Source organism: Stenella coeruleoalba (assembly GCF_951394435.1).
Source record: "Stenella coeruleoalba genome assembly, chromosome: 11".
NCBI classification, from domain to species: Eukaryota; Metazoa; Chordata; class Mammalia; order Artiodactyla; family Delphinidae; genus Stenella; species Stenella coeruleoalba.
Window position 1 is genome coordinate 23,703,028 of NC_137157.1, and position 27,702 is coordinate 23,730,729.

Consider the following 27,702-nt stretch of genomic DNA (forward strand, 5'->3'; position numbering starts at 1 on the left):
AAGCCCTGGCCTCCGCTTTGTGAAAAATATCGTATTATTCAAATTCAAATAAAAGAAACAAGCGCCTGAGTTTCTCATTAGGAGTAAGGTCTAGGCAAGCTCTTCCAACCCAGAGGTTAGGAGAATGAAATCTTGCTTTATGTGACTCACAGGGACAGAACTGGAAATAGGTAAGTGAAAGGAAGTGCAGACATAAATTCAATTATCATGCATGAAACATGCAAATGATTTAAGCACTGCATCTGAAACTCTAGTTTATATTCATTAATCTCAGGTTGCACTTTTGAAGGAGAAAGACTTGCTAACTGGGTCCAGATTAATGCACTCCCAAACCTCTCCAATTTGTTTTTAGGTGAGGGTTAAATGAGATGTATTAAAATAAACACAGCTACTCCTCTGTTTCCACCTCCCATCCCCCTCCCACCTCAACCTCCACCCCCAGCTGCCTCAGGTCCTCCACCACAGCCCTCTTCCCTGTAGGAAAGGAATTTAAAAGCCTTAACATTTTCCTTCTGAAGATGCATTGGAAGAATGACCTTGTCTCTTAGCCTTTTCAATACTATCCCTTTCCCCACAAGCCACCAAACTCCAGAAAGAGAATCAGTCACATCTTCAGTCCTGCTGGTGCCTAACAGAGGCAGCAAGGATGTACCCAGATGGGCAAGCAGCCTCGCGTGTCCACGGACAGCAGTTCTTTCTATACGTTTGGGCCTGAGTCCTTGGACCAGTAAGTACTGAAGGGCGGTTTCAAAGAGTCCCGGCACATGCTTGCTTGAGGCCAGAGTTGCTGCAGGTTGGCATGGCGATCCTGTGACTCAGTTATGTGGGGAACTAGGGAAGTGAGAGCAAATCTGGGCTTTTTGTTTGCTGCTCTTCCTCTGAGGCTCCCTCTGCCAGCAGACACTGGTCTACAGCAGAGGACCCTTGAAGGGTCTTTCGAAAGGATCCCTCGCTTTCCCTCCCCCTCCTCCCCGGCAAAGTTACCCTTAAAACTAGAACATTATTTATTTGTTTGTTTATTTAAGATATTAGTTTGGGATATCAAGAAATAACATGTTTTAGGGAGAATGTTATCTTGTGAATAACAGAGTTTTGAAGATAGTAAAATATGCTTTTCTTGGTTTCTTTTGGACCTGACCTTCAGAAAAATAGAACAAAGGAAGAGGAACTACGGGCTGCTGCTGGGAATAGACTCAGGCACAGAGGTGGACAGAAGGGATCCTCCCTGAAAGAGCAGCCCATCAAGGAGTTAAACCAGGCAGGCACAAGAAAAAAAAAAAAAAGGCCTTCAAATTTCATACTGAACGCGATGTTTAATTTGAATCATGCTCTGCCCAAAGGGAAAAGGTTAGTCTCATCACTGAGCTCATACTCTCCTCCCCCTTCGCCTTCTGTATGAATTGAAAATTCAGATTGACCATTCATCATGATGTGACACGATCATTTTTTTTCCTGGTCCAAATATCAAAGGAAAGTCTCGGATCACATCTGAGAACCTGCTGGCTGGCCAATCCTCCCCGCCTACGTGCACAACAGAGAGGAGACGAGAACAAGGGCACATACGCACACAGAGACGGAGATTACCGGACAGGCACTCACACAAATACACACAGCTATTCACAGCCACGGGCTCGACAGCCTCCCGGCCCCAGTGGGTTGCTGCATATTTGCAGATGTAAAATTAGTCACAGTAAATAACAACAAGGACGAGACGGGTATCACATCTGTCAACAGCCTGATAAATGCTCTAAGCGCTCTTAGCTGGGAAGGACACTTACGACAGTCATTGCTCCTAAAAGAGAAAATGATTATACGCTACCCAAACCCTAAGTACAAGCTGAAGATATTCACCTCGTGAAGCCATTCCTCAACTAGCCCCTTGGCACTTGCTGGAATTATTCGCACCACGAGCTTTACTTTCTCATTTTCTGCTGACTCCATGTGGGTAATTCCTTGCTCGTGATTAAAAGTGAGCTGGGCAGATCCTTCAGAGCGTGGCTTAAGGTGTGGCGGGGCTCCGAGTGCATCCTTTGTCTAAGGCAGGTTGCTAGTAATTCATCAGTGGACCGACAGGCAGGCTGGGGGAATATTCAGGCACCTAAAATAATTTTTTAAAGGCAAACTTCATAGATATCTTTATATAAACATATTTTTATAATAAAACATGCAGTTGACAGATGAAATGAACTGTTTACCTTGGAAAAGAATAGGCAGGCTTTTCTCTTCCAAATAATCACTCCGGCCTTTCTGAATGTCATCCAAAAGCGATTCTGCCTTCTTCGACTTATCCAGCATCTGAGGCTGAGAGATAACCCTCGTAGCACTGGCCTCCTTCTCTGGCCCCTTCATTATTAGCCTCCTGGTGGGTGAGATAGAATACAGTGAATGTAATAATCGTACTTCACACAACAGGCTCGCTCTCTCTTTTAAATGGAAAATCCCCTTATTACAAAACAAGGGGTGTTCTTTTTCTTCTACCTTTAAGTAGGACTGCCACATTCATTGCTTTTTACAAAAACGCAGCTGCTTTTTAAGCTACAGATAAATAGAATCTGCTAGGCGGTAATTCGACTCAGTCCGAATGCATTATTTTCTAAGACACTTTGGCGAGGGGCTTTTTATTATAAACTGGAATGAACAAGAAAAGGCCTTTTCTCCTCTAATTATGAATGTGTTTTGTTTCCTACTATTAACCTACAATGTCAGATTGATCTTCTTCTTCTTCCTTTTCTGCAGCCAGTTCGATAAATCAACATTTTTTTTCTGGAAAATTAGAGGACTGATGATTAGGTCTTCACGGACTCCAATGACAAAAATAAAAATAGCACAAGGGAGAAGGGAATGCAAGTGCTGTGACCATAAATAAACACAATGAAGGGGCCCTCTGATGTCCAAAGTAAGGAAACCTGTTTTGGCACCGAAAATTAAGATAAAAGGGATTTACTTGTTAATTTCATTTTAATTAACTTAATTTTAGTAAAATTAAGGCTTTCCAGGCCTTTTCCTAAAGTTGACCTTACACTGATGCACCTAAAAAGATAGAAAGTAGAATAAAGATAGAATAAAACAGTAACATTTCTATATAGAGTGCCCGGACCTCTGGTGTTTGTTGTGTCCTTGTAATGTGTAATCTTTGGTAATGTTGCCAGTGTTCTCCTCACTTCTGAAAGCAATGCAGTGAGGAATTAAAACAGAAGAGGAAACACTGTGATAAAGTGTATTCAATTTGAATTTCTGCTGACATCACTTTAAGTCCAAAGATAAACACAGAAAAATGGTGAGTTCCTAATAATATCAAAAGGCAGTCTAGAAACTCCATTAGCCTAGGTGTTGGTTTAATTTTGATCCCAATGTTGGTATTTCTGACTACAGTATTACAATAGGCCACGGTGGCTATGCTCTATGTCTATATGGATATATTGCCCTGCCATGGAGAGGAAATCCCCCAGCGTATCAGTGGGGTTCCAATTAGGGAATAATAAATACTGCTGAACCCCGACAATAAGTGGAGATTGCCACTATATCACAGAAGCACAGGCAGGGGCCCACTACTCAGTCTACAGATTTAAAGCTGATGCTGTCATTTCCCTTCCTTCAGCAGTAATGGAAAGCAAAGTGTTGAAGATGAACTGTGTCTGGCAGATCATTTCAGAACAATCTATTCCTGTTTGTTTATATTATTTTGAGTTTATTTCCAATAAGGGTGATAGTGGGAGTCGGAGGGGCCTTGTGCAAAACGTAAAGGCTTTCATGGAAGAACTCTGTACTGGGATCACATGCATTTTCAAGGACCTCAGAGAGACAGAGACAGAGACAGACAGACAGACAGACCAACCTTGACATCATATTTCCATCTAAAGCCATGCTGCCTTTCCTGTGTAGTCCTGTTCGAAATTTTTTCAAGGGGCTTATTTATTTCAAGTGAGATACAGACCACAATTTCAGAACACCCACTCTAGGAAGAAATATATTTGCCGTGAACAGTGGTGACAGAGCTTTTGAGATTCTACCACTTGGCTTAGATTTGAATCAATTTTCTGCCTGACGTGCCAGGGAGAAATGAGGCCCCGTCAGGTTGCTGGCCTTGGCATCAGAGAGCAAGTGGAGCTGTGGCAACACAAGCCCAGTTTACCCAGAATAAATAACCGAGCCCCTTCACGGAGAAACAAATTAAAGTACATCAGGCATCACTGTGAGAATGAAATGTAATCCTTATGTGTCGATGTCGTCATTGAGCGAAGGCCACAATAGCAAGCCTGCTTTGGCCATCGAGAGTATTTATGTTTGTAATATTGAGATGTGAAGAAAATAGAAGAAGAGAAAAGATCCTTCAAATGTATATTTGAAGGAATTCAGTTTCCTAGATATCCTGATTTAGAAAGATTACATTTATAGAAGTAGGTTTTACTGGATTACTCACAAAAACAGCTTTGAACTTCCGCTTTCTGCATCCATCCTTTCATCCTGGTAAATCATTACCACAGATGAAAGATAGATTAGACAGGGTTGAATGTGAGCTTGTGAGGACAGCATATGATCACCATCTTCTGCCTCTGTATTATTATTTTAAGGTAATAAAAACTACCTTATGCATAAGATAATTTAAGCCACTAGCCAGAACGCTTGGCTCTTATTAAACTTTCAGAATAATTATATATGTAGTTCTACTGAAAGCAACTCTATGACGATGGAGAGAAGAATGACTGTCTTGTTGAAGACACAGTGGGACAGTGCTTTACCGTTTTGGCCTCATTTCATTCCTTCTTTGAGAAAAGAATAGGAGAAGGAAAAGCAAAGAAGAAGAAAGGAGGAAGAAGTGGTAGAGGAGGAGAAAATGTCAAAAACTCACTGAGTTCAGTAAATGAATTATTTCTTTTCCATATAAAAATAATTCTCTTCATACAGTGCCCCTGCCACTTACAAGCAAACTCAGTTTTAACCATTCTAAGCCTCACTTTCGGCCCCTGTAAATCAAAGATAGTTGTGCCTGTCTTATGGGGCTCCTAGGAAGATTAAGGGAGGCTGTCAGTTATCAATGACACATCTGGTAGATAGCAGTCAATACGGAGCAGCTATTAGTATTCACAGCACTGCTAACTAGACACTAGACTACTCATTCCCCTTGTGCCTCTTTACCTGGAGGTTCCCGATTAGCTCCCAAACCATTCCCCCAAACTCTAAGAACACTCAGCAAAGCAAAATAACTCATTCCAAATGAAACCTGGCACACCCTCGCTCCTTTCTTTCACCAGACTCAAGTCACTTTACACTTTCAGTGGAAGGGCTGGACACTGATTTTGTTTTAACTCCAGGTCCTGAAGGGTAGGAAAGATGGTTTATTTAGAAATGGGGAAAAGGAGGCACCAAATGTGTAATAATCAGAGCTAGTTGGCTAAGCTACTCTGTTTTGTTTTTCACCCTGACCGGGGATCGAACCCAGGCTCCCTGCATCGGAAGTGCAGAGGGTCTTAACCACTGGACCACCAGGGAAGTCCCTAAGCTACTCTTGTTTTGAAAGGGTTTGTCAATATAGTCAAGTTTCCAATTTACTGAGATATCATTTCCAGGGAGAAACTGGAATCCATTTGGTTTTGGAGTTGTTGCCTTCTGACCCCAAATTCAAGTTATCGTGCACTCCTCACACATGACTGCAACATACATGTAGATGTGCACACACCTGACACGCACCTGTATTAACAACCTATCGGGTGTTTGCAGCTGCATTCAAGGAACAGACCTGCTCTAGTTACCTCCTCTGCAAGTCTTCATTCTTCCCCAGCTAGTGATAAAAATCACGGTGCTGCATTGCAAATGCTAGGTAATCTGATAATGCAAAACCACCAAAATGCCTCATCTCTACCCAAAAAAATGCCAGCTAACCATATACCCAGGTTGTAAGGGGACAAAATCAGGACTGTGACTCTGTCAAGATGAACTGAATTTCAAGTGACAAAATAGCAATGACAAAAAACACTCATGTCCTTAAACATACTTTGTAAGCTTCTTTTTAACTTTCATCAACATCATTATTTCTGTTTTCTAAAGTGGAAAAGTTAAGCTATATTATGAAGATGAACTTTGGTATAAGTAGATTCAGTTTCTTTCAAGAAAAAAAAAAATACATAGCTATGAAAAAAAAGTCTGCCCTTTGTCCTCTTCCCTCTAAACCTATTTTCTGAATAGGGATGTTTGAAATAATCTCATTTTTTTTTCTTTGTTCACACACACACACACACACACACACACACACACACACACACTGTATTTTATTTTTACAAGAGATAAGTAAACTGACGCCAAGCATTGTAAATGGATGACCACAAAAAAAGCAACAATGATTGCAATTCCCAAACACGAAACACACTCACGCTATGTCATAATATTGACATTCAGTCCAGTTTTATAAAGCCAAATATCTTATGATGATCAAACTTGACAATTACTGCACAAGCAAATACAGATTCTTAGAAGGACAACTTCAAAAAGATTTCCTCTTCCTGGTGGCTGTTTGCCCATGAACAGAGAGGCTCCAGAAAAAGGCTCCAAGCTCCACTGACCACAGGAACTTCCAGCCAGGATTCTAATCACCACTGAAGAAGGCAGTACAAAGGCAATGGATGGGAGTGACAAAATGTGTTGAATTTGGTGTTTCCTACAAATGAGAAAACACTGACGTCTCCCCCCGCATCACATCCAGCACAGAGATGCTCTAAATATGAAAAGTAAGACAAGCTTTTTAACTCCTCGTCAAGGCTTCCTGACATCCAACACTTTGGCGAGGTCAAGAAATGTGTCCCCAGCTTCTGTTTTCTGTTCTCCTTCAGGGAACACAGTGAAGAACGGGGCCGCCCAGCTGCCTTTTAGCAAGTCACACTTGGATGACTCCCATCCCTACTGAGGGAGTGTGTTCATCGCATTTGGACTCACAGAAGAAAAACCAAAATCAACTTAACACAAAAGAAATTCACATAGTTTTGCTTCTTTAATATTCTATAGGGTGCCTTGGTATAGTGAAGTGGAAAAAGTTTTATATAATGAAGATTACTGAGGCATAAATCACATAGGTAAAAACTGAGAGGTAAGAGGGAGTTGAAATCTACAAGCTAATTAAACAAGGGCTTCTGACAAGACATTATGCCCACTAATTTTCCCCACGCTAATATTTTGTTTTTGAAGGGGCAATAAGTGGAGAGTTGTCATGGTTGTAGATTCCACAGTGTGATCCTTTAGCGAAACCTGAGGAGGGGAAAGAAGGTTAGGTGCATGGATTTCTGTGCTGAATGGATTCCAGAGCCAAGATGCAAAGAATTGATAAGTTAGAGATTCGGCAGAACTAAATTTGAAGCCAGCCAGTAAAACGGATTGAACCTTATTACCTCTAGTCACTGAGAAATTCCCGAGACAGTTGGATGCAATTTGAAAAGGTCAGAAAAATATTTCCTGCACAGCATTACTACTTCATGGTTTAAGGGTATCCATTTGTGAGATGCCAACTCTCATCATTTTTATTGACTTGGCTTTCCAGAGACAGACAGACAGTCTGGGAGGCAAGACTAGTAGATAAGAGAAAGGCAACCTTATAAATGAAAATCTCTCTTATTTTGTGCTCTTCCTTGTGACTGTGAACAATCCTAAGTCTTGCCCATTCAAGGAGAAATTACACCAACTTCACTGAAGAATGACAGAATGGAAATGAAATCTAGGAAAGTATCACTATAGTTCTAATAAGGCTATTTTATTGTAATTGCTATTTATTTACCCTTTACTATATGCTAAGCATTGTGAAGGTAAATGATACCACACTTTAATCCAAGTGTGAACATTTAAAATGAAACACCTTAAAATACACCGGGGTATGGATGTTAATTTATTGTAAGCATTTACTTTGGGGGATGGCTTCATGAAAGAGGGAAATCCACAGGAGGAAAATTAAATTAAAAATTAAATACAAAGGATGAAAATTAAATAAAACATATAAGCATACACTCAAGATATTGTTTTCATGAAGGCTCTGTTGTGATTAGAGCCATTCTACATACGAAGAAAAAAGATTTCTCTTTTACTTTAAATGTGACTTGCATGCAATAAGAACCTTCGTTAGCAAATGCATTTGTGGGTTTTGTTTTTTTTTTTTTTTTTTGGCATGCAAGTAGAAGTCAAAGCTGACTTTTCAAAACAGAATGGCATGATCCATTCTAACCCTGCAATGGTTTAATTAATGTCTGACTTTTCTGTCTGGGAACAGCCATGTGTTTGGAGGCAAGCACAGACCATTTACACTCCTCCCATTTAGCAAGCGAGGCTGAACTTTTTAATGGCCTTGAGACCTGACTGCATGCTTTCATATGAAGCTCTGGCTCCATGAAGATGGCCTGGCAGCTCACTAGGGCTTTTCAACCAGCAAGGTGGCTTTTCCTCTAGAAGGCCTTCGTTCCGAGCAATTCCACACCTCATGGGATTCAGGAATTTCAAATTGTACCCTGTAATCAACAAGGCCACTAATACCAGCAAGACTAGAAGATTTTCATAATCTCAGGTATGGAAAAGACAAGTGAAAAAGCCAGCTCATTAGCTAGACATCTGAATTCTTGGCAGTGAGGGTAAAAATATTGAGATGCTAAGTGACTTTTTTCCCTATCTTACTGAATATTTGGCATTGGTTAATACAAGCAATAACATTTGGAGGCCTTAAAAATTTTTCCATCCTGTGCAAAATCTTAGCTTTGACCACCAAAAAAGTGTTTACTGAAAGTTTGCGGTGGTATAAAGGCTTCCAGTGAATCACTGGAATTCCAGAGGATTCCAGTGAATCATTTAAAGCTTGAGCCTGTCCACATCTTCATTTCACAGGACCTGTATTACTAGCAGCAAAAGTACCCAGTGTATGCATCTTTGAATTTCAACTACCGAAGTTCTCCATAAGGAAAAATTTTGAACCTGTCACATAGCCATTAACATCATTAATGGTGATAATGATAATAAAAATCCTACAAGTATCATTGACCAGTAAGAATAATGATGATAATAGAAGTAATGACCATTAACTGAGTATTTACTAGGTGTGGGCACCATGCACACATTTAATCCTCACAGCCAACTTAAAAAAGTAAGTGTGATTTTTATTTTTCCTCCCATTTCACCCATGGGGAGAATGGGGCTCAGGAGGCCAAGAAACTCATCCAGGTCAGACAATTAGCAGGTATTGATGCGGGATGCAAATCCAGTTTCTCTGATTATAGTCTCTATCATTTCAACGCCGTGTACTTTTAACCATGCTCAGGACCCAGCTGTGCTACTCTTCTCGGATCATACAGCATTTCTGGAGCTGTGCTGAGCCAATTTCACTGCTCAGATAGACCAAGTGAAGCCCACCAAATGTCTGCTTCAAGTCCACCAACTGCAGCCACCTTCTAGAGTTACTACAGGCTAACAGTTGCTGATAGATCTCTTTTCTGTCCTCACAGAATTTAGTTCTCCAACGGAATAATACACTCATAGCAGCCTCCTTAATCAAATTACATGGCTCATCTACACCTCATAAATTCTGGAGCCTAATTGTACGCGAATTGCTTTTCTATTTGAATTACCTTTGACTCATGTTCAGAGAAGAGCAAGAAGAGAAAGTTTTTTCTTAGCTGGGCTGCATTAAGATGGAATGTGTTTTGATTTGCATTTCTCTCATGATTAGTGATGTTGAGCATTCTTTCATGTGTTTGTTGGCAATCTGTATGTCTTCTTTGGAGAAATGTCTATTTAGGTCTTCTGCCCATTTTTGGATTGGGTTGCTTGTTGTTTTGATATTGAGCTGCATGAGTTGCTTGTAAATTTTGGAGATTAATTCTTTGTCAGTTGCTTCGTTTTCATCTTTGCTGTACTTGCAAATATTTTCTCCCATTCTGAGGGTTGTCTTTTCGTCTTGTTTATGTTTTCCTTTGCTGTGCAAAAGCTTTTAAGTGTCATTAGGTCCCTTTTGTTTATTTTTGTTTTTATTTCCATTTCTCTAGGAGGTGGGTCAAAAAGGATCTTGCCGTCATTTATGTCATAGACCGTTCTGCCTATGTTTTCCTCTAAGGGTTTTATAGTGTCTGGCCTTACATTTAGGTCTTTAATCCATTTTGAGTTTATTTTTGTGTATGGTGTTAGAGAGTCTTCTAATTTCATTCTTTTACATGTAGCTGTCCAGTTTTCCCAGCACCACTTATTGAAGAGGCTGTCTTTTCTCCATTGTATATTCTTGCCTCCTTTATCAAAGATAAGGTGACCATATGTGCGTGGGTTTATCTCTGGGCTTTCTACCCTGTTCTATTGATCTATATTTCTGTTTTTGTGCCAGTACCATACTGTCTTGATTAATGTATCACTGCACACCGGTCAGAATGGCCATCATCAAAAAATCTACAAACAATAAATGCTGGAGAGGGTGTGGAGAAAAGGGGACCCTCTTGCACTGTTGGTGGGAATGTAAATTGATACAGTCACTATGGAGAACAGTATGGAGGTTCCTTAAAAAACTAAAAATAGAACTACCATATGACACAGCAATCCCACTACTGGGCATATACCCTGAGAAGACCATAATTCAAAAAGAGTCATGTACCACAATGTTCATTGCAGCTCTATTTACAATAGCCCAGAGATGGAAACAACCTAAGTGTCCATCGACAGATGAATGGATAAAGAAGATGTGGCACATATATACAATGGAATATTACCCAGCCGTAAAAAGAAACAAAATTGAGTTATTTGTAGTGAGGTAGACGGACCTAGAATCTGTCATACAGAGTGAAGTAAGTCAGAAAGAGAAAAACAAATACTGTATGTTAACACATATATATGGAACCTAAAAAAAAAAAAAAAAGGTTCTGAAGAACTTAGGGGCAGGACAGGAATAAAGACTCAGACATAGAGAATGGACTTGAGGACTCGGGGAGGGGGAAGGGTAAGCTGGGATGAAGTGAGAGAGTGGCATGGACATATATACACTACCAAATGTAAAACAGCTAGCTAGTGGGAAGCAGCCTCATAGCACAGGGAGATCAGCTCGGTGCTTTGTGACCACCTAGAGGGGTGGGATAGGGAGGGTGGGAGGGAGATGCAAGAGGGAGGAGATATGGGGATGTATGTATACATATAGCTGATTCACTTTGTTATGAAGCAGAAACTAACACACCATTGTAAAGCAATTATACTCCAATAAAGATGTTAAAAGAAAAAAATATGGAATATGTTAGCTCAAGGGAGCCTTCTCTAAACACAACTTTTAAAGGGAAAATGGTTAGCTGTTTTGTTATTGTCACCGACAAATAAGTAGAATGAAAAGAAAATAATGATGGGTCACAAAGGTTTAGCACATAAACTACTGTAGGTCTTTTATTTCAACAGAATGTACCAAACACAGCCAGGTTTCAACAAAATGTTATTTTACCTTTAACGGACAATCACTGATTCTAACCAATTTACCAAACGTATCCCCAGCAATGATTCTTCCTATTTGGAGAGAGGTGAAGATTGTTACGTGTTGAAATGCTGGTTGGCTGTTCCAAAACAGGTCGTCCTGGTACCTGTCTTCACCTGCCTTTTGGAGGCTGACTCTGAGCCCCTTCTGTCTGGAGGAGAGCCTAGCTTACTTGCCCTGCCCCCTTCCAGAAGGAGACCCCGAAAGGGAACTCTCCTACTGACAAAGCTACCTTAGAGCTCAAGAGGCATTAAAGTGAAGCAAGAGGAGAAATAGCAGCAGCTGGGCTCTACTTCTTGCAGGATGAAGACACGACTGAGGTCTAAAAGTGAAAGCATTTAAAAAATAGAAATGAAATGAGGTGCAGCTATCAAAGGCGGAGAGAGAAAAGACGAGTCACAAAATGAACTGAAGTCTGGAGTGGGAATCCCCCAGTGCTTCTGAATCCTTGCTTTTCTTAAGCACAGAGCAGGGCAGAGAACAATGCAGAGGAGTGGGATTTGGGGGCCTTTTCTTTGCACCCCTGAAGTGCTTGGGGACAAAAGAAGTCCATTTCCTGACCAAAGGAAAAACGTAAAATACTCTCCAAGGTTTTAATATCTCATGTTGAGAAATCAGTTTCTATGCCTTGGTTATCCTCAGATGAAGGTGCCTGCATAAAGGTTTTTTTAAGACAGATTAATTGGCTCACTCCTATGTTTTTTTTTAAAAATTGCAACCTACTCCCCCAGTTGCAATTTCGGAAAAAAAAAATCTCTGTAATAAAAAAAACTGGAAGAAAACATCAAGCTAGCTTATTGTATGAAATCCTCTCTCACCTGATTCTTCCTGTAAGCACAAACTCAGTTTCAGGCATTAATATCATGACAATTAACTTTCTAGAAATGACACTAAGGAGTGATGACATACAATTAAAATACGGTACTCATAGTCATGGAAGCAGTTAGCACACTTCAGATGCGATGGAGAATGAAAACAGTCTTTCCTTTCTCCTCTCTGGATCAAACAGTAATTTAGTGATTTCTGAAAACCTGTTATTAGATTTTTATTTTAATTATTCTTCCCACATTTCAATGCCACAATGTTAAATGCTTTGTGTACCTGGCTGTTCTCCTCAGGAGGATTTTGGCAGCATGAGAACTCAGATGTTATCCCAGTCCATTTTCTTTGAATTATAGGAATCTCCAGAGCCTATGCTTTCCTACACTGAGAGATAGCATGGCTTAAATTTTCTGAATAATTTTCAAAATCAAATTTGAAAGTTTTCAAGAGATATGATCCTCCCTGGTGGATGATACGAAGCATAACCTAAGGGGAAAACATGAAAATAATTAGCATAAAACATATTAGCATATAGATGCCTTTGAAATAATAAACAGCAGAAAACCAAAATGCTTATCCCCAAAAGAAAGTTATGAGAAAAGATGAAATTAACGTACACTTCTCACATGACAACCCCAGCCTGGAAGCCGAACAGAATATTCTCATTCTGTGAAGGATGGAATGACTAGGGTGATGGAGAAATAAGCCCCAAACCAACTCCCCTTTGCTCATTATCACAGCATCAATATTCTCTATTGGCCCTTCACCCCAGGCATTTCCCCTGCAACCCCGGGTTCTCTTTTAAACAGAAAAATTAGGAGGAAAACATGTATCGTCCTTTTATTTCCTCGAAGAGCCACCACCAAATAGACAGAGCTAATATTCTCTTCTTCTGTGTTTTTTTCCCTCCTTTAGCTGACTTTCTATCTTCCCCTAGATGGCATAAGAAATGCCAGGCCTGGTGATTTCAATTACCAAGAGGACTGAGGGGCCAGTGGGTCAGGGCTTCGTGTTTGTTAACAGTGGACCATAAACACCATTGATTCTTTTTGTACTTTAAATTGGTACAGCCTCTCAAGGTAGTAAGAGAGCATGGTGTGTTGTCCTAGGAAGAGTATGGTCTTTAGAGTCAACCCTCATTTAAAAATCGGATCTGGGTAACCTTGGAAAGTTTATTAAACACACTTGGTTTCACTTTTCTCGTCTATAAAATAGTGAGAGTGTTGTCTACTTTTCTGGGTTGTTGTGTATCAATCAGAGGTTATATAGGTATCCTCTGATTTTTGAAAGTTTAGGCCAATTCACTTTTATGAAAGATCTACACTTAATACCTGTTTTTTTTTTTTACTAATTGAAAGAAATCCGAAGGGGATTTTCACTTTTACGAAAAAAGGAGAAAAGTGAAAAGAGTATTCAGTGTTTGTTTTGCAATGAGCCATTCTAGAGGCAGTGCATCCCAGCAGCAAGAGTGGCATCGCCAAGCCCCTTCCTTGGGAACTACACTCAGCATCTCAGCAACAAGCCGCCATAGCCTTGAACTGTGTTTGTGAACATCTGTGCTTTATCTCAATTTATTTTGTGCATCAGTTACCAAGATGTATCCTAAGATGATTGCTTCTTTGCTTTACACCATTTTGGCCTATGAAAGGTTTCATAGAAATGCTCTACTTTCAGACAGCAGGGGGAAACCTGTATATGTAAACTGGAATATAGTACATGCTCAGTAAAGGTAGCTCAACTCACCTCCCTCGATGGCTTTAGTGAAAACTCCATAATCTGGGGTCTCTGAGATTTGGTAAGCCTACTTTCCAACCACACTTTCCCAACCCCACTTGGCATGTATGTGGGTGAATGTATGGCCAAAAGACACCTATTAAGGAGAGATGCCACAAAATACGTTTGGTCTTGGATCCCTGGTGGCAGGGGGTTATGTAGGTGGCAGTATAAATTGCACCGGAAATAATAAAGTCAAGAAAATAAAGATCCTACAGAAATATTTCATTTCATGAAGCCAAGAGTGTGGGTTTAAATTTAACTTTGCAGCAACTGACAGTAGTCCACAAATATTTTATATGATTCAAAGGTAGTAAGGATTCGTCAACCACATCTTAAATTATCTGACACAGGTGAATTCCCTGAACAATTCCCATGTTGGACTGTCAAAACACAGGCTATGTCCCCATATTTGGACACCGTCGACATTATTTCAGTTCTTATAATATTTCGTTACTTTTAATGGCTGTCAATATAGCATTTAGAGCTCTAAGAAAGGTTCCTCTGCCAATAATACCATTTGATTTTCTCAATTCATTTTCAACTTTGAACTTTTAATGGATGCTAATTATTTAACAACCATTGTGTGTTTTGGTCTCCTGGCATATAAAATGGCAAAGGAAACATTCATTACAAAATACTGAATTCTGTAGAGATTTGAAATTCCAACTTTGCTTACATCACCTCATTCTCTTTCTGTGGAGCACAGGTCTTGAACCTTTACCCTTTGTTATTAATACCTGCTTCTATGTCAACAGTTACATTTTCAGTAATAAATACCCATCAGTTTCTTGAAGGTTTATATTGCCTCATCAAGACCTAGCACACTGCTGATACATAGTAAGGAGACTGGAAAGGGGGGAAACTAAGAAAGAAAACCCCTCATATGCATGTTTTCTTGACAAATATGCTACCTAGTTGAGTTTGCAGTAAACGTGTTGGTGAGTAAGTTTTGACTGGTGTGAACACGTAGTGATGGCCCTCTGTTTACCTTTTCCCGTTTAAACTTACCTCATGGGCCATTCGTCTTGAGACAGACATCATCTGCATGACATTCCTGCTGAATGTCATTTAATCCTCATCTTTTCTATTCGCTTAGGCCTAATAGAGGTCTAGTTTACTGCCCTTTAGGGCCAGTTTAAAAAAGAAAATGTTCAGAAAAACACAGCCCAGTGAATAAACCAAAAGCTAGCGTTTCTTTGGCTTTCGGGATTTGAAAATACTTTGATTGCCTGCATGCCTTCCGAGAATGGCTCCTCTGGCTATAAAAGGAAAGGGCCTGTTTCACAAATCAAATAAAAACACATGTATACAAAAGGTATTCTCAACACTCTACCAGTCACATGGTAAGGTAAAACATGTTCTCTTCTGAAATCCAAAAAGGATTTGAGGCTCTACCGATTTGTTCCAATAAGGATATTTCGACTTGTTACAGGGCCTGGTTTTAAAGCTAATGATGTGCAGATGTGTTTGTTCTAGAATCATTTTCAGAGTTTTAAACCATTCGAGGTGAGTAGCAGGGAATGAGCAGCGCTGTATTTCTGCAAAATCTAATATCTTTTTTCCATTTTGTCGATGTTCCCAAATCATTCTTTCCCAAAGTTTCTGCTTTCAGAACTTAGAGTCAGTTAGAGCTTGATCAAATAAATATAAACCTTTCAAGTCAACCTCCACTGGTTATTTTTAATGTTCGGTTACTAGACTTTTCTTCATTTGTTCTTTATACGATCAAAATAGTTTTCTTCACTCCCACCACAACAGAATAGTCAAAGTCACAAAAATTTACTTTGACACCAACATTTCCTTGATTAAAAATATAGATGTGAAAGATTAAACCTTTACCATCAAACATATATATTCTTCAAATATTCTCAATGACCAGGAAAATAAGTTAACAAAACAGCAATGTCCTTCTAAGACATAAGCCCTTCGAGGATGAAGACGGCATCCAATTTGGGATATATGATAGAAAAAGAACAAGCGTTTTTGATAATAATAATGATTGAGGCATATCTCCTTCAGTTCTCTTAAATCATCCTCTTCCATTTCCCACTTCCTCTTGTGCCTGCAATGACTACGCTCTCAACATTGCACCCAAAGATAAGTCCTTACTGTTATCTTGAATGTTTTGTCACCTGGTGAACTGTTGTTTAAATAAGAACTGGCACATTCCCATTTCTCATGCCACCCAATGACACATATAGTTTGTAAAAACCATGTCCCATTCAGCTCTAGAGCTGTTGGACATACTTGTGTGGAGTCATAGTAACAGTGCAATATTAGCAACATTAATGAGTAGAACTTTTTCATCCCTAGGATTTTTTTCCTCATCAGTTCCATGACCTGAGCAACCAAGATGTCCTTACATAGGTAAACGCATAAATTAACAGTGGTACATCCAAACAATGGAATTGTATTCAGCACTAAAAACAAATGAGCTATCAAGCCAGAAAAGACATCAAGGAACCCCAAATGCACATTACTAAGTGAAAGAAGACAATACTATATGAAGTTCTGGAAAAGGCAAAACTATGGACCCAGAAAAAGATCAGTGGTTGCCAGGGGTAGGGCTGGGGAGGGGAGAGGTGAATAGGCAGAGCAGGGGATTTTAGGGCAATAAAAGTACTCTGTATGATGTTATACTGATGGACGCATGTCATTATGCATTTGTCCAAACCCACAGAATGTACACCACCAAGAGTGAACTCTAAGGTAAACTATGAACTTTGGGTTATTACGATGTGTCAATGTAGGTTCGTTCATCCTTGGTAAAAAATGTATTGTCCTGGTGAGTGATATTGATAATGCGAGAGGCTATGCATGGGTGAGGGGAGAGCTCATATGGGAAATCTCTGTACCTTCTTTTCAATTTTATTGTAAATCTAAAACTGCTCTAAAAAAATTAAGTCTTTAAAAAATACCGAGACCTGTCATATTTCTGGCCTTGCCGCATTACGATCCTGATGAAAAAGCAAATATATCTAGCCCTATACCCTGAATACCTGCTTGCCTTCTGCCTGCTAGAAGAGCTTGGGGGCAGCTGAAAGCCAAGGTCTGAGAACCCTTTCCAAGGTCACTAACTGGAAGTGATAGGGGAAGAGACACAGGAGAGAATGTCTACATTCCTTAAGTCAGGCTCAATCACTGATTAGTTCAAAAAAGTCTTTTCCAACATTTGTTCTCTAAAGGTGGGACATGCGTGAAGGTGTTATTAAAAATTCTGTACAGTGCTAATAATTGCACAGATCTCCCATTTATCATTGTGATGTACAATCTGAGAGTTAGACTCTAAATCTTAGATGTGTCCAACACTAGCAACATGATTTCTTTCCTCTGTACTTGCAATGTCAACCACAGAGTGTTGTGGAAAGAAGAAAACGTTAACAGGAGGTGCCATATAAACTGTAAAGTACTCTGTAAATATTGTTAAGTGTTTTTCTGAGATACAGTTATCATGGTGATGATAATGATGATGATGATTGTTAGACAAAGACCAATTCATTTCATAATATATAAAAGGGAAGGTATGAGGAAGCAGACTAGAGAGAGTATGATGATAAAATCCAAGAGTGTAATTTAAATCATAAACGTATGATTTTGTTTATCTGACCCTGAATGAGAAAAATTATGGGCTCATCCAAAAGTTCTTGTGCAAAATGGATTTCTTCAGTTTTCTTCCAGTGTATTTGAGTATGTTTACAAGAAATTGATGCCTAATAACGGATGTCATTTATTGGGTTTTCTTACCATGTGCTCAGTATTGCTAAGTAATTCTGCATTCACTATCTCATTCAGTTAGTAGGGGCAGGAATTGATATCCTACCATATTAGGTAATATTAAAATTGCACACCATATAAATATATATTATATAAAAGGAATATGTAGGACTATGTAAACCCAAAATAAAGCTATTTCATTTCTGAATGAGATTTCATGGAACTGATAAATTCAGGAAAAGAAGGAAGGCAGGAAGATTAATTTGAATGAATTGGTAAAATAATACAGCTAGGTGGATAGACAACAGGAAAGGTCTCAGGGAATATACAGGTAATGAACATAATTCCCACTTCTAGTGAAGATATGGTCCCTATGGCTGTGGAACACTGTTCCCTCAGTACACAAATGCATCCCTCAAAACTGTGCTATTCTTCTGAAGATCTGTTATACGTTACATTCTATATACTGTTCACTCCCTGATTACCTATGTGTCTGGAGGTGATTTTTGCCAATTAGTAGGGAATTAACGATTCTTTTCTGGCACTCACCTGGGACAAAGCATACACCACCATGGGAGGTCTGTGCTGAGTTATAGAAACTAATCTTTAATCAACCTAAATAAACCCAGTTGGACTGACACACTTGTTGCTAAAAGTTCTATGTTTTGATTTCAAATCTAAATGTGATTATTCCATCACCATTTGTGTTAGCAAGAATAAAACTTGAGTAACCATGAGTAAGCCAAGGTAGAATCCCCAATGCCAGTAGTTCATTTAGCTTGACATTATGCTTTGGGCTTGTTAACATAATATTTTAATGAGCACAGAAACTTGAAATATTTATTTACAGCATTTATCATCTAGTCTTCCCCTTTCCACAGAAGAGTAAGTAGACAGGCAAATCAATGAAGAGGGTAATACAAAATACAAGAAGTGATTGCCTCTACAGATTCCCACTTCTTAGGGCGAAATATGAGTAATTCTCCTTGCACCACTGTGTTGAAGTGAATAGCATATTTAAGAATAGCACAGAACTAATAAATCATGGTTATGTGATGATTTTTGCTAATCGAAAGGGTGGATAAACTCCTGAGATGACTTATTTTCAAGCCCTGGAAGCCACATCTTGACAGCACATCAACTGTCGAAGGGCAGGCTGATGAGTTTGGACCTGGGCTCTGTCATAGTATTTGTGCTTCAGATCCCCCATCCATAAGATAACAGTCCCCCCACCAAAGGTTCCTGTGATGCTTAGAACAGTGCCTGGCACATAGGAAACATTATATAAGTGTTAGGTATGATCATCATCATCATTATTCACAATCCTATGTTCATCATTTAAGAGACAAAAGAAAATCTCCATGTTATGCTGGTTTTAGCACAAGGGGGAGTTAAATACCATTTCATTATCTCAGTGATGGTCAATTTATTCACTATTACATACAGCATGCTTACCATGTATCAAGCACTGCAGTATTAAACAAAGCAGAAAAATTTCCTCTCCTTATAGAGTTCACATTCTAGGGGGATGATAGACAACTTTATAATATAATGTCTGTAGTGAAGAGTGCTGAGGAGAAAACTAAAGGAAGGCAGAGAAATGCAGAGTGACCTTTACTCTGTCTCCATATTCAACTGGGTTTGACAAAATGGCTCATTGCAGGCTATGCTTTTCCTCCGAAAGGAATTCTCCAGCTGACATTCTAGGTAACTGGTTCATTGAAATCCCAACCATTTGGATGCAACAAAAATAATCCAGCATATGAATGCATCCAGAAAGACATATGTACACTGGTTTTCTAAAATGTAATGTGTATGTAATTTCCCGAATGGCTGGTTGTCACATCCATCTGGTCTTATTTCCATAGCACTTGAATGCACTACGAGGATATAAACCCTAAAAGCCAGAAAACAGAATTTAAATACCCAAACACATACGAGGTGTGTTTTCAAAAGCAGCAGACAAGCGAGCACTGTGGCAACTTCATTAACTTAGCCACAGTTGAGAGTAGCTGAGACTAAAGCATAAAGGCCACAGAACATAAAAGGCATTCCGCTGGCAGACCTCATTAAGTGGGCTTAAGACAAGCTTGACAAGCTAATGGCAAAAAAGTAATTTGGAACTTCTGGACATAAGAGGCCTGAACGAGTCCAAATACACCAAAACTCTACCATGCATGCTATCTGAAAAGGCAACAACCGGTGTCAATTAGGTCCATGTAGTGTATGAATCAAAGCCCAGGGATGGGTGTTGTCCTATTCAACCACACTGAATAAGAAATCGTGTTCTATGTGGTTTTGGATTTGGGCTCTGGTCTTATTTAAACTGCACAGATGTTGTAGGTTCCTAAATTAACAATGGTCTCCAGGGAGATGCTCATCAGGCTGCATATGCTGGGAAAGGCATGGCTAGAATCTCGACACCACCCTGTTCAGAAAGCATTTTTGCTACTGTTTTCTCTTTCTCTAAAAGACCCTTCCTGTTTCTAAATTCCGTCAGCACCTGTGGAGTTTGGACCATGTTAGAGTGTACTTACTCACATGTTAGAATTCTCTAGTTGCTCTAGGTATGTGTATATCCATTCCAACTATTTTAACAACCCTTGAGCGGAAGAGCCTTCACTTTCAAGAAATAATAGCACTTGTGTGTGCCCTGCACAGTGGGAAGTGCCTTATAAATATTGTCAATTCCCATATCAATCTTTTTATGATCAACCCAATTTTATACAGATAAGCAAGCTGAAGATTTAAATTATTTGCCCCACCTTTAATTAGAGGAGAAATAACGATGTATACCCAGCCCATCCAATTTCAAAAGCTACATTCATATTCCACTACTCAGTGCAGGAAGGAATAAAATGCTCGTTGAATGCACATATGAATGGACAAACGCATTACTTGATATCAATAATTTTAGAATTAAAGGAGGAAGAATTTACCACCTAAACTATATTGCTGTTGCAATAATAGGTATACAAGGATAGGATAGTTATGTAAAATTCTTGAAGGCACTGTGTCTTATGTTTCTATATCCCTATTCTATATACCTACAGTGCTTTTTGCAATATCTCACAAATACAAGGTACCTGTAAGATATTTGTTGAATCAGTGAAATATTTTAACCCAACATAACAAATTACAAATGGGTGAAATGGCATTTTTGGGGTCATTTCCCCTCTCTTATCCTAGCTCCTTACATGAAGGAAGAATACATTTTTCAGAAATCTGGCTCCAGGTGCTAATATCTTAAGAAATCCCTAGACTTGCACCCATGTTTAGACCTCTGGGTCTTTTTCCAGGCCTGAGGGAGACCTCAGTTCCTGGCCCCAGCTTTTCCAAATAAGGCCCACCTCATTTCCACATAAGCCCTGGTAGTATCTGTGGAAATGATAATGTCTAACTATTACGAACAATCAATGAGTCAGAATATCTTACTAAAGTTTTGTTGAGGAGAAACAAATTCCACTCCACCTGTCAAAACCTGGATAATGTCCTGGATTTCATAATACACTCATCCCTGGGTCCTATACTTAAATCTAGTAATATTCTCTTAGGACATTACTCTGCCAATATTGCATGGAGAAACAGCATCATTAGCTTCTTTTCTCCAAACAGCCCAGATAAAGACTCTGAGTGTATTTTCCTTCCTTTATTCCCCGCTATCCCCCTGCCCTGTCCCTCACTGTAGTAAGAGACATTGGGTAAGTCACCTAACATCTCTGCGTATCTCGTTTATAAAGAAGAATGTAATGCCATTTGCCTTACCCTGTTACTGTGAAGATTATATGTGATAATGTGTACAGAATAGTTTTTGAGCTATGAAGTGTTAGATAGCTATAAGAAAGAAGGTTCATGAACTACATACCTTGGGAAGCTGGGTGTCTAATTTCATTCCTATATAAATGATATGTGTATGTGTATACATACGCCATGTGTACCTATATACCTGGGATAAACGGGCTTGTATATATACTGGTGGGAAATCTGAATCAATTTACTGCATAAAACTTTAAGAGTCAATGAATGCCACATTAAAAGTATTTCTCTAATTGTGTCTGTTGGTCTTTAATAGGGAGCAACTATATTTTATACAGTAATTGTATCTATTATTTATTGTCAACTTGATGACAGGCATCGAGTTAAGGTGTTTACATACATTATATAATTTATTCATCATAACACCACTATAAGTAGGTATCATTCTCTCTCTGTTACATGGGTGAACTAAGGCCCAGAAGAATTGAGAAAAGGCCCCAAGATCACACGGCTGACACGTGACAGGCAAAATCTGCATTTAGGTCTGCCTGTCTACTAAGCTGTGTTTACCCATTCAAATCCCATTCATTTGACATTTGCATTAATTCAAGTGTAGCATATGTTAGTTAGAGTTTTCAGGGAGCAAGTTCAAATGAATTCTATCCTTTGTGAAATGTTAGGGTTCCTTTGACCAAAACATAAACTGATCAAAAATATGCGATTTTTTCAAAATAACCAGAAGCTTAAAAATGTTTTAAATGTCTTACAGCCCCTGGGTCAGATAATACATGGGATCCTGTAACTTAAGTTACTGAGATTTATAAATGGGGTTAATGACCATGAGTTTTACTCAGTGGTAACCACAGTTCATTCCACGAGAACCTGTGCGCATACCCCTCGTCCTGTGATAAAGCTGCGTGAAGGCAGAGGGGAGATTTAATAAAGAAGTAAAAAACATCCCTCAGGGAGCCTACAAACTATCCTTCTGAAAAGAAACCAGCACACACGAAGCAGTGAAAGAGTCAAACTAATCTTAGAATATATTAGTAATACTTAGAAGCAATAAAACTAAATCAAAATTTCTTCAAAGGATTAAGTCCCTCAGCCTTTAGCTCAGTCTGACCTGCTTCCCCCACATGCCAATTAGAGTTCAAAGAAAAGATTCCTACGTTTCATTTACAGATCCATTGAACCTTGGGCACAAGTGATAAAGCCTTAATAAGTCAGAAAGAAGACTATATTTATTCTTAAAATTAACTAATTTGCACCCTGAAGTTAAGTGATTTGCCTAAAGACAATTCATTGGAATGTCTGATAAAACTCCTTAACTCCATTTTACATTTCACATCACTGACCTGTTTTCCCATTTTAAGGTTATTACGTAGACATGCACACATGCGTCAACAAAGATTCTAGAAAAGATTCTGACACAGAACAAGTTCATGTCTCCACGTGGAGACAAAAAGAAACTTTGACTACAATATTTAGGGAATCTAATGGTGAGCAAAGGTTCCCTAAACACTGCTTTGAATAGAATAGATGGCTGAACTTTATAGAAAGGATTTTCTTCTTTTATCTATGCTTGGAAAGCAGACTTACATTAATTCAGCAGTTGCTCTGGTGAATCCAGCAGCATAGAAAGTAAACGCATCCGACAATCAAACTGGTTGACTGACTAGTGTCCGAATTCAACTCTTCACTTAGGTGATTTTATGAATGTGTGTGTACACACACACACACACACACACACACACACACTTTGTTTCTATAACAGTAAATCTCTTGGACTGTCTACAGAACAATGCAGCAAATTACCATTACCTACTGGGAAAGAAAACCTTCCAAGTTTTCAAGAATAAAGAAATTCTGAGAATAAAGGAATTTTACATTAAGCCTCTTTGAAAAGACTAATGGTAAAATGATAATAAAAGGCAAGACAATTCTGAAGGTGACTTTTCAAAGTGTACTTATTAAATAACCATAACTGTAACATACATGAATTTTATTTTAAAAATACTGGGATTAGCCTTATTGATTAGACAACAAATAGCAATACTACACTACAATTGGTATTGATATAGAAAATGGAATGCAAATGGTCCAAGCAGTGTGTAATGTTCCTTCTTTCTACTTTGATTTAAGGTATTTCAAGCACTGCATGTTCTCCTGGGCTAGTTAAGAGTGCTTTAACATTTTTTGCAGCTAAAATGTAACTAGAGCAGAGTCATTTTCACAAATTCCTTATTTTTAGTACTAGATTCCATTGTAATTTTGCTGGGTCTAAACCTATATTAGAGAACTCAAATTACATAAAACTTTGGGGATAGAAATTAGCATAATTGAAATAATTCAATTTTTGGTAATTATAATTCTCACTTAAACCTAAATTAAATATGCCAAACTATAATTATGTTCAAATTTGCATCATGAAAATTATCCCCATTTTGCTCATGGCATCTTAAAATATCTAATAAGGGATCTTAAACTCTTAAGTTTGAGTCAAGAGGCCTTATTTTCACAGCCTTTGGGAAGAAGAGACATTATGCAGTAAGCACAGTTATTTTGCCTCTTGGGAAAAAGAATATGGGTCCATTATTTCTTCACTATATGATGTGCAGGATTTGTACTATAATCTTTGGGTACCTCTAAGTTACATTGCCGTTAATGAGCGCTGAGTGCCTGCCTGAGCAGACAGTAAAAGATTAATGCTTTCTTTGGAGAGAATCCTTAAGCAAAGCAGATCATGCTTTAGGACAAAGGTAATGGTAACCTCAGACAAAAAAAGCTGTAATACTTTAAAACTGGGCACTTGAAAATAAGCACTGCTTTTCTATTCATTTTTAAATGATTAAAGATGCCGGGCAATCTGAAGACAGTGAGAAATCACCTTTCAGCCCTGCAAACTGCTTGCTGATTCTTAAGAATCCTTTGATCAAACTTTTATTATTATTATTAATTTGGGATGCAAGAAGAAAACACCCATAAAATACAACTCAGTGTAAGCTGTCTATTTAACTAAACTTTCTGCTATTTGATTTCATTAAATTAGCCAGTTGATGTGATTAAACGTGCAAGGTGGTTTATTTATCTTCATCTTTGGGACAGTAGGTGGATATAATCTAGGAATATATTGGTCAAGAAATAGATGACTCTGAATGCACAGAACTGACACACTGTCAAAGCACACAACCAGTTTCTTAGCAAAAAAAGCCGTATGAATATATCTCCAGTTGAGTAAAATATTCACATTAATACTGGAATAAGGCAGAAGAACACTGGCTGACATCCCATCTGTTCTTATGAATTAAATTTAGAAATCATATGTAATATAGACATTTCTGTCTGAATATCATAAAGCCCTGACACATCCAGGCTTTCATTAGAAAGCTCCACGATGTGACTTGAATAACAATCTGTCTTAGCTAATTAGTATTTTCAGTTTAGCATATTCACTTCCAGACATATTGCTGTTTGCACATGGTAATTTAGGTAAACAGATCCCATCCACAGCTGCATCAATTAACACTGCTAATCAAAACTGAATTCAGGTAATTAGGCACATTTATGCAAAAAAAAGTGTAATTTTGGAGAAAAACTAGATTCTTCAGTAATATGTCAATAAGTAAAAATCCCCTTTTGCTTAAGAAGATGAAGAATGAGAGGAGAGACATCATCATTAATATATACATCATGCAGACAGAGTAAAAATCCCTAAATTAAATCTCGAACTTTAATTGGCCTGTATTTTCGGAAATTGGGTCATATTTTTCATAAATGTTTTCCTCAATGTTTCCACATAGTAAAGTTGATTCACATCTGCCTAAGGGTTTAATCATCATCACGCAGGACTCAAATGGTTAATGAATGCTCAAATATTTATCTCATTAGAAGAGATGTTGGTCAAACTTGCTCTCCCATCCCGCATAGCAACTCTTAGGGAAGATGCTCTCAGTATGTATTGTCTTATCACACACTTTAATTTTCTCTGCTGCAAAGTACTTTCATTTGCAGTTAGAATCACAATAGTAATTTCTTATTTTCCTGCAAATACTCTTAAACTTTCCTGGTTCTACACAATGCCCTTTAGTTGCTTTTTCATGCATTTTCAAAATGAATATTGTGAATTATTTTCGCTGTTTTCCTATAGACATAATCCAATATGATCATTTTGATTAAATACTCTAATCAGTTCAGGAAAACTAGCTTCACTGTCGGTAGGTTTTAAGTGACTAACTAGTGACTAACAAGTCAGGGCTGGGATAGGTTGATAGGCCTAGAGGTAAAGCTAAGTAAAGGAGAAAATTGGGCCATTTTAAAAAACATCCTGATGTAGATATGAGAATATAGCTATAACTATCTCTACATCTCTCTCTCTCAACTTCTCTCTTCCCTTTTCAGACTTTGAAGTTTGAAAGTCTGAAACTTTATTTCTTAGTTTATTTCTTAGTGCAGACACCAGGTCTTTAAGTGAAGTATTGATTTCAGCATGCCTAGCATTATTTAGTGGTAATAGTCACTTTCAATCCAATTTAACAAACATTTCCTCAGTACCTACCTGCATCAGGCACTTTTCTAGGCCCTATGGGTAGATACAGAGATGAATTTGGACCCATCACGGTCCTCTGAGCCATGCTCTGAGAATTTGTAGACCAAAAGAACCAACTTTCAAAAGGTGGAACAAGTCTCCAATAGAAAAATTTATCTGTCAATCCCAAACTTTTGGGACCTCCTAGGCCAATTTTTCAGAGATTTACTTTTTGTCTAACCCATGCTAATTCCTTTATTCTCATAATAAATCAGGAAATGAGAAGCAAAATTGTTTTTGCCAAGTAGCATGATGTATTTTTCTCATATTACAGTCACCCCATAGAACTCATATTTTTAAAATATTTATTAAAAAAATGTCTCTATATATTCCTTTAAACTCAATTGGCATAAACAATTGGACAATACCCTATGGAGTAGAAATCTAACAGACTCTGTGCTCATATCCAGTTTCAAGGGCAGGAATTATAAAATCTGGAGGCACATTTATCAATGGTTGTCCAACTATTCAACCAATGATGGTAGATGAGGTGGGATGGAGGTTCCTCTGACTCGGACTCTGTTAGACACAATTATTTATGAATTTTAAATGGAAGATAGGTAAGCACACACATTTTAAAGACAATTTTAAAAGAGCCTGAAGACTGGTTTTCAATGAACTAAATGATCAGTATTTGCGGAGGACAATTTCTGTTCTCCATGAAATGAGCCAACTAAGTGACATTCATTGCCCGGACACGCCAGTGAATAATCTGTGTCGTTCTAAACCACCTCTTCTCTTACTTCCTTAGCAATGAATCAGGAGAGAATTAATTCTTTCATTGTAGTTCCTGCGATTTAGGAAATTCCTTCATCTGGGGAAAGTGGTAAATATCCTGTGTGCACAATAACCAAGTTTTGGCAAAGTGAACACTACGGACAATGCAAGGGCAGCTCTGGCCTCAAAGACCTTGAAATACGGCACCAGCTTCCGACCCAGGTTGTGCCGTTGACTTGCTATGTGACTTCAGGCAAATCACTCTCCACCCTGAGTCTTAGTTTCTGGTTCATAAAATGTGGCTCATAGACCCAACTCCCTTGTTTGGAGGGGGTACCTGGAACATAGGAGGTGCTCAATAAATGTTGAAATGGAATAAAGGTCAGACAGTGATGGCTCCAGAAATACTAATGCTAAAGGCATTTTAGTCAAAGTTATCATTAAGCAGTTCTCCAGCTTCCAAGGTATTATGTAGAGGTGGTGTGATCATTTAACATAAATAGCAGGGAATGCATCAATAGGCCAGAGGCCACTGCACTCTATTAGGGGGCCTTCCAATTCACTTGAAAACTAAAGCTAGGGAACTAACCTTCACAATTAGCCAGAAAGTCAACATTAGAGCATTTATTGTCTTGAGAGCATATTATTTTGCCAAACAAATTACAAAAATGAACTCACTGGACTGACATAACCCACTAATTTTATTCTAGAATGAGTGTCTGTTAAAGAGAATAACATCTTGAAAAATTCCTGACTAGTTTTTCACTCTTATTGATTTTTAAAATGCTGAAAATCCTCGAGTTTGCCACTTGTTCTCTCTCTTTAGCCCAGAACAATAAAATTGCTCATGGTAGCCCTACTCTACATTTTTGTGGAA

General features: G+C 38.5%; 1 long non-coding RNA gene across 17 annotated transcripts in view; it reads right to left on the reverse strand.

Moving 5' to 3' along the window:
- Positions 1-449: 449 nt before the first annotated feature.
- Positions 450-27,702, reverse strand: part of LOC307193980 — a 109,862-nt gene continuing 82,609 nt past the window's right edge. For all 17 annotated transcript variants that reach the window (XR_013830451.1, XR_013830452.1, XR_013830453.1 and 14 more), the window contains 3 exons: positions 12,557-12,763; positions 2,196-2,359; positions 450-2,098 (listed from right to left, as the gene is read on the reverse strand). This is a non-coding gene — a long non-coding RNA (uncharacterized lncRNA). The remainder of the gene's footprint in view (positions 2,099-2,195; positions 2,360-12,556; positions 12,764-27,702) is intronic.